Source organism: Chaetodon auriga, chromosome 17, assembly GCF_051107435.1.
Source record: "Chaetodon auriga isolate fChaAug3 chromosome 17, fChaAug3.hap1, whole genome shotgun sequence".
In the NCBI taxonomy this organism is placed as follows: domain Eukaryota; kingdom Metazoa; phylum Chordata; class Actinopteri; order Chaetodontiformes; family Chaetodontidae; genus Chaetodon; species Chaetodon auriga.
In genome coordinates, this window is record NC_135090.1 from 5,848,505 (window position 1) to 5,862,006 (window position 13,502).

Genomic DNA, 13,502 nt, shown 5'->3' on the forward strand with positions numbered 1-13,502 from the left:
ATACAGTATATATACTATTATTATTCTTTTTTTGTTGTTATTGTAGCTATTATTGTTGTTGCTGTGCATCTCTCTGTCTCCTTCTCTCTCTCAACCCTGGCAGATGCCACCTCGAGGCAGGTTCTGTTTGAGGTTCCTGTCTGTTAAAAGGACATTTTTTTTCCTCGCCACCAAGTGCTTGTTAATGGGGGAATGTGCAAATTAAAGAGAATGGTCTAGACCTGGTCTATATGAAATATGTCAGGAGATAACATTTGTTGTGATTTGGCATTGTATAAATAAAACTGAATAGTATTGAATTCCGTCTGTGAGGGGCAGACCCGCTTTGACCATACACTGGACTGTATTATACTATCTATGTATCTATGGTGGTGGAAAGTGAGCTCTAGAGGGACAGGTAGATGGATTTTTTTAACTTTGGACACAGCCAAACCAGCTGTTTCCTCTGCTTGTAGTCCTAACAGACAAGCATGGGAGCAGTATCGAGTTTCTCATCAAACCCTTAACAAGCATTATCTATCTATCTATCTATCTATCTATCTATCTATCTATCTATCTATCCCATGTCCACTGAATGTGCTGTACATTGTTATGTTCACATTATATAATATAAAAATGTTCACAGCAGAGCACTTGGCTGACAGCACCTTACCAACTTATGTTAATGAGCATTTCCCATGTTGAATAGTGGCCAGCAGCCTGGCAGTGCGAGGGCGTGAGAATCTGTGCTGTCAATTATCCAATGTGAAAGTAGCCTGGTAGGGACAGCTTGTAGCCTCGCCGCTCATCGACCAAATATAGTCACCCTAATGCATGCTGCCTTTCCATCAGCCACTTTAAAGAGCTTGTTTGATGCACATCAAATCCTTTAAAGATGTCTGAGCTGAGAATTATGAGAAACAGTTGGTTCAAAGCAAATTCCTGTTTGATTTAAGCAGGCAATGAGCAAGGGTTTCCTGCTAACTCAAAAATGGTCGTAATGTGTCCTCGAGAGGCTTTTGATCAATACAAAATGACACGGTAATTGTTTCGCCTGGAGCTGAGGATTCTTGCTTCCATCCTAACCCAAACCCCCCACTGCTGACACACACACACACACACACACCTCACCCCCCACCTACTGGCATTTTCAACCACTCTGCAATGCAGGACAGCGCTAAAAGCAACCAAACAGCATCACAAAACATTCCAGCTCCGAAGGTTAAAAAGTGAAGCTGACGCACTGACAGACCGCATTGTTATTCCAGCATTTATCATGGCAACTTGTTTCCTCCTCAGCAGACGTTTCTGTTGGAGCCCTGCTCTAATTAACCAGCATGCTGCTCTACATTGTGAAAATGGGACTTGTAAAGGGGTGGGGAGGTCTGTGCCAAACACCTGGTGATGTTGTAAGAATTCATCCTGCTGACATTTCTCAAAATAGATGACTTAATGTCCATTTAATTTGTGCTTTTAAACATTTGCTAACCTTTTGACTCATCATCTGGGTTTGACAGAGGGGGGAATTAAATGTGAACTGCTCTAAAGCCTTTCTTTCATACATGTGCATGTGAGGAAGACAAAGCTTTCATTAAGGATTGAGAGTATGGTCATGGTCGCCCTATCAAATTCCACCAGACCAGCTGAAGCTATTCAGCCTGGATGCAAACCTCTGTGGAGGGGCTCTCGGAGGGTTCAGGCATTGCCAATCATTCCGGCGCTTTGTTCATTTGCAATTTTGCTCTTTTTGTCATATTAAATTACATTTGAGAGAAGTCAATTGTTTCTCGGACATTAAAATAATTACATTTCTAGAAAATCCAAGTTGTGTGTTTGGGGCATGTCACAAGACACGTTAGATCTTCCTCAGCTGAGCAAAACATGAGAGAAAGATGAGAGAGCCTCGTGCTAACACGGGATGTCTGATTCTGGTGGTGAAGGTCGTGTTTTCACACTTTCTCACAGAATTAAGATCGAGAAAACAGCTTTTCCGTTTAATACACACCAAATGTCCTTGAAGGGCAGCTACCTACTACTAGCCCCTGTTTCACATCACTGCATGGCTTTCATCAAACAGGCGAGATATTTTATTAATTTTAGGTTTCTATATTTAAAAAAAAAAAAAAAATTGGGAATGAATATTGTCTTGATTTTACGCATTTTATTGATGACAAAATGAATGACTGAATTTGTCCTGTTGAAAAAAACACCCCTCATGAGGAAAAGCAGCAGAGACCCTGCTTCCATCCCTCATCCCTCAACAAATAATTATCTGTGATTTTTCAAACATATTTTGTGGTTGAAGGCTTAATTAAAAACCAATGTGAGCACGAGGGACACTTGTGGGGAATACAATTATCCACCCTCTCTGTGAGGGTTTGATGGGGCCGACACCTCTCTCAATACCTAAATACACTCAATATGAAGCTGCAGCCAGGAGACGGTTAGTGAAGTTACTGCGCCTGACCGAGACATAGTCAGGTACACAACCTTTGTCAAATTGTTGTTTTTAAACTACAAACACGATATTACATAATAATTAAAGAGCTTTAGAGGTGCAGGTAGATGAACTTTGTTCCCTTTGAAAGCAGCCAGGCTAGCTGTGTCCCCCTGTTTCCTGTCTTCATGCTACACTAACCTTCTCCTGGCTGCAGCTTCATATTAAACACAGATATGAGAGTGGTATTGATCTCCTCATCTGACTTTAGTTCAAAAACAAATAAGGGGATGGGACCTGTAGTTTACAGATTAGCCAGCGACCATGAACGCAACCTCCCTGAGGGACCTTTGTTGCACCTCATATCCCCTCATCTCCCCGTTATCTGTACTAAGGTCATAAAAATGTGCCAAAATACAAAATAAGTGGATAAGACGAAATGTGGAGGGAGCGCTGGTATTATGATCATTTAGCGATTTCTTTTACCTTTGTCTGCCACACACCACAAGGGGAGCAACTTACTTTTACAGACTCATCTGACATGAGAAGAATCTCAACTTGTGTGGACTCATTCCGTGTTTGATGTTTGTTGTCTTTTCTGTGTGCATACTCAGCGGCATTGAAGATGTTTCGTAGGGGTGGCAGGGCTTTTATTGCACTGCTCTGAAGAAGGTGAGACTGACAGCATTCAGCTCTGACCTGTTACAGAGGAGTCAGAGGTGTATAAATGGCCCAGGGTTTATTCAGACAAGAGGCCAACATGTAAATGTAGGTAACAAGGTGCATGTCTGGAAGGGGCTCTTTGTCTGTTGAAATGACTGGATGATTATTGACAGCAGGGGGGTACTAAAATAACCAGAGAAGACTAGGCATTGCATGAAAGGGTTATTTTGGAAAGCCACAAAAAAAAAAAGAAATAAAAAAACAAGAAATGAGAGAAGCAGGAAGGAACAGTAAGATGATCCCCTCCATCTCATATCCTGTGGTGTTCTTGAATCACAACATGAGCTTGTTTGAAAGTGTGAAATTGTAGAACCTCCTACTCCTGTTGTGATGCCAGTTTCCAAAATGTGCCTGTTGTTCCTCTCTTTCGCAGTGATGGATCACCTGTCCTTATTGCATTTGAAGACTCCAACGATTTTGTATACTGAACTGAACGGGAGTGACTAAGCCTAAGAAATGTTGAGAAGTTAAAGCTGTCTTTATTCTAAGAACATCTAAATGCTGTGGCGGTGTCCAACAAATGGGGGGGGCAACAAAAACTGAATTTAGGATAGAGCTGTCCCTTAATGAAGGCAGTAAAAGCACAACCTACCCTTGAGTATCGTTAGGGGAAGCCATTCGAAGAAGCCCAGTTTTGCTCCCTGTAAAGGATTGCTTGGATAAAGACAAAAAAATGCTAATTTCACCAGCTCTTGTACGAATGTGACCCTGCTGGAACTCCAGGGGAGGATTTCTAGTCTAAAGGTACCCCAGAGATGTGATATTTTTCCCCAAGTGATTTATTAAATGGGGCTGGCTGTAGAACGGTGGAGCGCTGTGATTGGGGGGGAGGCCTGCTATCATTTTCCCCTGGGATGTGTGTGCAGAAAGCGATGTGACAAATTAACATCAAAAAGTGCCTCTTGTTTCTGGAAGCGAGGAGGGAAACTTCCTTATAGCTGATTTATGTCATCTCACCACTCCCACAGACGGCAGCCACCCTGACCATTTAGACAGCTCTCATATTAAATGGAGCCATTTCATTAAATGTAAAACCAAATTACCTCATTGTATTTGCCCTAAATATGACCCGCCATAACATGCACTGATCTCTCCGGATGGGCAGGTGTAAGATTTCTCCGTCTGCAGGGATTTTACGACTGGATAGGTAAAGGAAATGTAAAGCAGTGGTAGTGTGGCGATTTTAAATCCACACACTCTTTTCTTCTAAGTTTACAGACAATAAAGACTTCGGTTTGGAAGGTTTGTATTTAATTAACACATGAGCTAAATACACATGCTCCACAAAATGCTTCCCGCATGAGAGAAAGCATCTGAATATGTTTGTCTCATAAATGTGCTATGAACATTTCCACAGGATATGTGTATATTTCAGCTCCTGTGCAGACATCTGCAAGACCTATTTTCACTGCTAAAAGCCCCATAAGGAAGGGAAACATTTCTGTCAGGTGCAACTGAGATAATCTTCGCAAATTCAAGGGTGGCACGGCAGCCAAGCACTCACTGACCAGCACACAAACCCCGGTTCCTGTTGTGTACTCCAAAAAGCGGGTGATCCACAATCAACACTGCCTGAATTCAGCCAATGCAGACACTGAAACTGCTGCTGCTGCTCTGCTAACATGCTGCTTTTACTATTTCTCTAAAAAAAAAAGTGGCTGTGTACATGGGTGGGAAGCCAGTGGGGGATCACTGAATTATATATTATTGGAGGTATTTTCCTTGATGCTTTGCTGCAGTGGTTCAAATCAGGGCTTCACATATAAATCTTAAGTGGTTGCGAGATGAGTAACAGTGTCATGACTACAGCTGCGTCCCACTTTTTTTTCCCTTGTGTTTCCTTATTTTCCCCCCTTCCCTGTGTCTCCTGGGCTCCTGTCTGTCTCTCTGTGTCTGGGGTGTGTTTGTGGCAATCCCTCTTTCACTCTCCCAACTCCTGGATCCCTGCTGATGAGGCACACCTGCTGAACCCGCCCACCTGCTGTCCATCAGCTCATCAGCCTGGCAGTAATTCAACCGCATCTCTGTTCCCACTCATTGCCACATCATTGTTTCAACCACTGCGGTAACCATGCTTCCAGGTCATCCTAGCCTACATTCCAGTGAATTAATCTCTAGTGCTTTTGCATACTAACCTGCATTTCTCTGCGTCTCGGGATCACCACCGATCTGCCAGCTTTCCTGCCCGTCGGACTGCAGCCTCTACGCCGCCCTTGCTAGCCACGCCTTCCCCTCAGTCTCTCTGCCCATGCCAGTTCCACGCCTCCCCACCTCCATTCCTGTTTTCTTTAATAAATCTTCCTTAACTTATCTCATACCTGTGTCTGTGTGCTGCACTTGTGTCCACCTTTCAATACAACAAACAACTGCCTTTTGCAAAAGAATGTGTATTTGAAGAAGAACTTTCATATGTAACTGAAACCTGTAGAAATGCACTGAGAGTGTACATGCTGTCAGGTTGTGAGACGTTCAAAGCCCTGGAGATTATATTTCCACTGCCATAAGACTAATCAACAGACCTGAAGTGGCAAAGACAGAGAAAAATAATGGGGATGGGAGAAAGTTTGAAGAGGCCAGTCTGAAACAGGGGATGAAAGTGCATGAACATCCACTGCACTGTGAGAAAAAAGGCCCACAGACGGACAGTCCAAGAGGTCAGGAGGTCCATCTCTGTACCTTTATTCTGAGGGCAAAGGAGCGCTGACAGTTTCATCACCTCATCCAACACTGATGTAACACCAAAGCTGAGTCGTGTTCACCTGACTGCTGGGGGGATTGCCCCAAAGCCTGAGATAAAACCAAACAATCAGAAATGACTGGCCACAGACACGCTAAAACCACGTCTCGAGTTCTGCTCGTACCACTTTCTCATAGGACAGCCTTTATAATGAGTTTGTAAGTTGTAACTAATGGTTTTAATAATAGGTAATAAAAATTTACTGAGGCTATATATTTATTTATAAGCCACTAATAAGAACTTTTAATTAAGTCACTAATGAAGTTAGGTTATTAACAAAATCTTTTAAGTCTGCATTTGCAAATGTTACCAAGCTGGTAATATTTCATTCTACAAGTGCCAAAAGGATGAGGCCGGGGCTGGTGGAGGCAGATTATCTGTCCTATTTAGGACATCTAGCTAATACCGTACAGGATCATACAGTTTAGTTTTTCCTGCTGCACACTGGATGTGCCACATAATATACAATGTGAATCAGTGGTCATTTGGCTACCATCCCATGAAGCCCGCCAACCTCTTCTTCTCTTCTGCAATCCTGCCGTCCATCTCTTTACACTGCTCGATATATTTTACATATTCCCTCAGCGGTATATACACTCTCTTGCAACACACTGATAGTAGAAACAGATAGTATTGCCACTCAACCGTGCTGACAATTTGTCCCATTGACCACTGGCAGTACTGCAATGAGAAATACCCTCAGCAGCCCAAAAAGCATTTTCCCCATAGACCACCACTATAAAACAGACGGTATCTGATTACGGGATACCTCCAACAGCTGGCAGGGTTGGTTATTACTCTTTGTATGATCAATTTTTGATCCATAAATGTTCCATCCGCTCACCCAGATCTTCATCTTCCCAATATCCATGGTATTACAGAAATGGTAGCAGCAAGCTCATTTCTATGAGAAGTGGTGCATCCCTTGTGAGGTGCACAATGGGATAGCTGGTGGCAAGAGATGGACAGGGAGTAAAGAGTGCAAGTTCAAATGAATGAACGTTAACCCAGAAGGGGTCAGAAATTATGGCACAGTTTCATGATGATGCCCCCTAGTTGTGCACCACTGATTGTGAGTGATAGTTTTTTTTATCCAGAAGATAAGCTGTCAAGGGTCTTCTGATGTATAACAGCCTGGCAACCTGGACGCATTCTTGAAATGGGTTATAACTGATATATAAAGTGTTAGTAAATTACTTATTATCCATTAATAATGCCATTATTTATGTTTTCTAAAGCTTTCATTAAGGATGATAAAAAAAAAGACAGAGGTACTAGTAAATTATGTTACATTCCATGCAAGATGCTGGCCTCACCATCAGGAGCAATGGGGTTCAGTATCTGTGCACTGTGTACATAAGTGGAATTAGACTTTTCCTCTAAAATAACGGGGCAGCGACATTCTAAATGCCAAACACGCTCAACTTAACAGGAGGCAAATGTCACTTAGAAGGTCAGTGTTCCATGAGTGGACATAGGTGTCAAGGTAAACACTACAGGTGATGGGCTTTTAACTCCGCTCATGATGTCTTTGCAATATCCTCTTACCCTTTGAGTCTATCCATATTGAGCTCGCAGTGTGATAGCATCATTTCTGTTATTTCATTGAGAGAACTCTGCCTGCTTATATTGCTTATATCTCCCCATATGCACTTGAAGCGTAAACAGTTGTTTTAATCTCCCGGCTCTGCTAGCGTGTTTGATTTACAGAGAATATTTACACTGAGGGCTCTCCCTCGCTGCCAGTGCTGCTGCTGCTGCTGCAGCTGGAATGAGAAGCGAACAATACAGTAGAGGAGGGACTGGATATCATCAGAATGCATCAGTTTATTAACCGGGCTGACCAGCGGAAAAGCCAACAAAGCTGCAGCAGCCTCGGCCTCACACTGGGTTTATTGGGGAAATATAGCATGGTGCTGTTCTGACCTGAGGAAAAATAAAAAAAAAAAAAAAAGGAAGGAAATTTGTTTGCAGTGCACACATACACACACACACACAGACAAGCCCAGACACATCTTTATGGGCCTGGAGGACTGCACAGTCCCTTAAAAGATTCTGGTCTCAACAGCCCTTTTTTTCTGCACTGATGAATAACTAAGAATTAGATAAGAAATTCATTGTCTGCATTGGCCTGTGTCAGGTGTAATTGATCCAGTGAGGCTGAAAGAGCTCGCTCAGCCGGCCCGTTACCGTTCCTGGCTCAATCATATTAAGGCTGCCTTTGACCCATTGAAAACAACCACTTTTCGTCTGGTTTTGTTCTTGTTTATATCTGTGTACGTATTGATGGGGGAGGGGTCCATGAACAGATGGACTTTAATCTCAAATTTCACACAGCTGAGAAACAACTTCAAAGTGGAACGGCCTGAAGGATGGAAGTAGGGGGAAAAAAAGCTGAAAGAATAAAGAACAGCAGCATTTACATGAGGAGAGAGATGTATCCAAGGCGGCAGCTGAGGGGAACATACAATATTTAAAAGGTGGGAGACTGAGACAGCCTTTGCAACACAAACTTATTTGATCTGCAACTATTATTTCAAGGGCGTATCAAGGTAAATAATATCCCTGCAGTGGCAGGGTTTGAAGTTATGAAAACATGCCAACTGCCAAAACTCATCATGAGCCTCCCTGTTGGAATTAAGAAACCAGATTTAGTTCCGACTTTAAGGAGTGTCAAGCCTCAACAGTTGGGACAGTGCAGCTGCCTTTACGATTTGTTTCCCAACATGACACACTGCACTGAACATGCACTGACTTTGAAGTGCTGTATCAAAGGGACAAGAGCTTCACATTGTAGTCAGCACCGAATAATCACAAAGCATTTGGAAAAAGAAGATTTACCATGCTTTCTTATCAACAAGAGGCAAACTTTATTACCAGTGAGGGCATCTACAGCCTCGACATGTATTTACTTATTGACGCAATGAGTTTAACACCATATGAAAATCATACAGAAACATGATGCACATTATATATAGCATATGGCTGACAAGTACAAATACTGACTTTGCTTACACACATATTAATACTTTTGTTTTTCAGTCTTGATATCTGCTTCTACCTACAGAGCGTTTGTACGGCTAAAGAAAGATTTCCTGTCATTGTTAATGTTAGATTGTTAGTATTCATGTGCACCTGCTTTCACCTTGTGTTCCCCTTTTGTTTTTTTCTTTTTTTCCCTCAGTCTTTTGTCTTGACTAATTATTTTTCCATTATTAGTTTACTCTATTTTTCTTGTTTTCAAAGCCGCTCTGATGTGTTTTTCATATGTGCTCTTTTGCCCTATAAGTGCCGAGTATGCTAATCACAAAAATAAGAGAAGAACGGTAATTTGAATTCCCAGATAAAGGAAGTCTGATGGAGCCACTGTTGTTGAAAAGAGTTGCAGTGGTCAGCATAATGGTGGTACATTCTCTGAATTATTGCTATTGTTCAGCCCTATTCACTCAAAGCCCTAAAATGATCGATCAGTCTCAATCTGAGTTTCCACTTAGCAGGCGACACACACTGACCCGTGGTCACATTAGCGCTCACTTCTAAAGGAGACAGAGGGACACTTCAAAATTGATCAGGGCGTTTTAATCTCAGTAAGATTAAGAGCCCTCCAGTTAATTATAGAACAAGAGGCAGGAGGCGGCCGCGTTAGATCCAGAACATGATTAAGAGGAGTACAAGTGGGCAAGCACATTTTAAATATATCTATCTCTCTCTTTCTCTCTATCTATCTACAAATATATATATATAGATAGCTAGAGAGAGAGAGAGATAGATAAATATATAGAGATATAGACATAGATATAGATATATATCAATATAGATATAATGTTGGCGCCCACAATTGGCAGTTAAAAAAGACACGCTGGCAGACAGTTATGCACACCACTGCTAACCCATATGCCCAGGGACACTGAGGAAAAATGGGCTGAAAGCAATACACACTGCACCAGTTTTCACTGTCTGATTTTCCAGTACATTAAATTTAAGCTATTAAATATTTTGAATGGTACTATAATCACATATTATTACAAAGTTATGCACATAGTGGTGTTTAAGTTCCTGAAAAGTTGATTTCAAATCTTAATTATTTCTATTATGTTCATGACCAAATAAGATTTAAAAAGTAAAACTAAATCAAAGTTAAGGTTCAGAATAAAATCCCTTGCTATTTTGGGAAATACACTTCTTGGCTTTATTGCCAAAAATTACATGGAAATATTGATGCCATTCTAATGGTAAATATGGAGCTGGACAGCGGCTGGTAAGTTTAGCTTTGCAGAACAGTGGGAAAACAGTTATTTCCCCTTGTTTCCAGTCTTTATGCTAAGCTAAACAAACTAGCTGCTGGCTCCAGGTACATATTTGCTGTACAAACATAAGAGTATTACTAGTCTTCCCATTGAACTCTCAAGATGGTACAAGTAAGTACATTTCTAAAAATGTCCGTTCAGAGTTTCTGCCTTCTCCACGAGTCTGCTTCACCCTGTGTGGGCGTGGTCTGATCACATTTGATTGACAGTGTTGGAGACATGGGTAAACTGTCATCACATTTACATTCAAATGTTGCTGACTGATCCACAAAAACACATGACAACATGGTTTTTCCAACTGACCTCTTCCCTCTTAAAATCAGCGAGAAGGGACAAACAGACGAATACAGAAATCTCTCATTTGAAAGAACCAATACGGTTCAAGCGTTGGTGAAACATAGTGTGTTCATGTAGGGCCTCATCATTCATCGTGAGAAGCTGATTGAGAAAATTGGTTTTCATGGCCTTTAAGCTACTTCTAATTTTGCTCTCTGAAGCCTTTTTCACCTCCAGTGCTCCCCGTACCCACCGATCTGTATTCTACTGTTGAAATGGACTTGTCTCCCAGTGACAGATCACTACATCCTCCTTTGTATGCATTCTTAATCAAATAAGCTGCTCTTACTTTATTAACTTGGACAAGCTTACTTCAGATAAGCCTGTCGTTTTAAGCCACCTCAGAGGGGGAATCAGCCCCCCGAGGTGATGAGAGTTGACTCCGGGAGCTCGAGATGCAAGCTTTAGGTCGCTGTGTTATTGTGTGAGGCTTGGCCCGCGGCTCCAGAGAGAATCACTTCCTCTAATGGAAAACTATTGTCTGCCACTGAGGACATACAACTGTGTGGAATACGGAACAGCCTATCTGGACTTATGCACAAGACAGAATGAAGCTCTCTATCCGATAGAAAGCTATTTTGGAATTGTAATATCCACTCAAGTCGATTCTGATTAAGCAATACATCTGGAATAGACTGTACTCTTGTGTGTGGCTGGGTGGCGTTTCCCAGCATGCATGGTAATGCATACAGAAAACCAAAAAAAGAAGAGAAAAGAGGAAAAAATAGCTACCTTTTCTAGTGTACTGCCTCATATTTAAACTCTGGCAATGGGACTAAACATCAAAAGCTGTCATAACAATGCAACAGTAAGGCACTTAGTGAATTATTTATTCATCGGAGTGGATTGGATATAGGTTAATGAGCACAACATTATGAGATTAGAAGTGTCTTTGTTTGAATGTGATGTCATCCCTTAGCATACTGCATTATTTATTTGCTCATCCTCTCTGGTAGGCGACAGTTAATGCCTTATATAAGGGGCAGACAACAGCCTGAATGAAGAAAGACACAGGGCAGGTTCACAGTCAGTTCAGAGCACTCCTGTGTGTATGTAAAACGTATACAGAGCCAATGAAGCTCTGAGGGATATATATTCCGACAGATCATCCCAGAGGATGAGGAACTCATGCCTCATGGATTTCCTCTCTCCCTCCCTTTCGATGACGATGTGTGATACATGTATTATCTTTCTTCCCCCTTTTGTTTCTGCATCTCAACCGGTCACTCCATGTCCGCCGCAGGACACCCCTCAGTCCACGCTGCGAAAATGTGAAAGTCCACCGTTTGGCCAAGGGCAGACTCTTTGTGAAGTTGGACGGCCTTTTCCGGAATTGGTTTGACATTGTGTCAGCTTCAGTGTTTGGAGGGAAGCTCGTTTGTGGTTTGTCAAGTCTATTAGGAGAGGAAAGAAGAGAGAGAAACAATGAGCTTCAAAAAAAGAAGAAAAAAAGAAAAAAGAAAAGCAAGGAAGGACATTTTTAGGATGTCCTTTTATCACAAACTGCTATCTGCACTTCAAAGCTTTTTTTTTTTGGCATTCAAGCATTACTTTTCTCTGCTTAATACAAGCACAGGGCGACATTCTCAAACTGCAGCGACAGGGACGTCGTGGTCGTTCAGATGACACAGAGTGTTCTTATACGTTAATTGTGTAGGTACAAAGTGAGGTGGAGAGTCCGGCAGGACAGGAATCCCCTTGAGGGGATTGTGTAAGGGTATAACAGGAGAGCTGAGGGTCGAGCCTTCAAACTAGAGGCAATTCTCAAGGATTTCACCTGCTCCAGAAAAATATTTTCAACATTAAGCATCCATCAAGAGAACATCAAGTTGCCTCAAAGTCACATTAATATTTGATACGTCATGATAAGGCTGTGTCCTCTGCAGAATATTTCATTTTGTACTTCCTAACGGTTTTCAAATTGACACCGAAACAGGTCAGACTCCAGATTTTCTCTGAGGGTCAACCCTTCATCTGGGAGGATTTCTGTCATTGGACTGTCCCTAACCCTAACCCCAACCCCTTTTTCAAAAATCCAGAGGGGTAGCCCGATTCAGCCCTCAGCTCAGATATATTTGAAACCATGATTTTAGGACATTATCACGTTTACATAGAAAGCAGAGACATTGAATGCATCTTTTAGTACTACAAGACTTCTTGGAAGCCTCTGAAGAATCCCCAAAGTTCACCAGGTCCAACCTCGAAGCATTGTTCACCCTCATTTGGTCCCAAACATTAAACATATTTTAAAGTGTTAACATGCAAAACCTCATCATAAACATCTGACACATACGGCAGAAAACAACATACCTTTAGCACCAGTGAAACAGTTAGATGGATGGGCTGGTATAACCGGGACGTCGACCTAGAAAGGAATAAAAAACAACACTATGACCATGCAGGTTCATAACAAACATATTCTACTACTAATACTGTGACAACAAATACCAAGACACATAATATTTTATGGTTCAATTATTGTAACAGAGGATATCTTTTATCAAAGTCTTAGGATAAAGTTATTTCACTACACAGTTCGTTGAAAGATTACTGCTATTTATCATACTTTTTTACAGTGTTTTTGTTACAGATATCTAATTATTCCCAGCTTTGTGGCTAGATTACGCACTTAACAGAGACATGAAAACATATTACATTTAAGTTTAGAGAGGTTTTATGTTCAACTACGTTAGGGGAGATGTTAAACTGGGTCAGGTTGTTTACCTTGTGGGACGGAGGTCTTTTTAAACAGCTACTGCCGTCCTCTCTCTGCGGAGGTCAGCTGGGGGTCATTTAGAGTCTCTTTAATGGACGGGGCAAAGGCAGGCTCTTTAAACGACTGGGAGAGGGTCACATGACCGGAGGAGAACAGAAAGAGCAAAACAAGAAGAGAGAGCAATCCCCCACCCACCCCCCGTACTGAACCGAACATGGTCTAGAGGTCAAGGCGGCTTTGATGCAGCGCTACGAGCCGTTTCTGTCA

General features: G+C 41.9%; 1 protein-coding gene across 1 annotated transcript in view; it reads right to left on the reverse strand.

The window, feature by feature from the left end:
* Positions 1–11,837: 11,837 nt before the first annotated feature.
* The window catches only part of khdrbs3 (KH domain containing, RNA binding, signal transduction associated 3), a 105,037-nt gene continuing 103,372 nt past the window's right edge, over positions 11,838–13,502 (reverse strand). The window contains exons 10-11 of the transcript XR_013078446.1: positions 12,830–12,884; positions 11,838–11,913 (exon numbers count right to left, since the gene is read on the reverse strand). The gene's annotated coding sequence lies outside the window, so the exon portion shown is untranslated. The remainder of the gene's footprint in view (positions 11,914–12,829; positions 12,885–13,502) is intronic.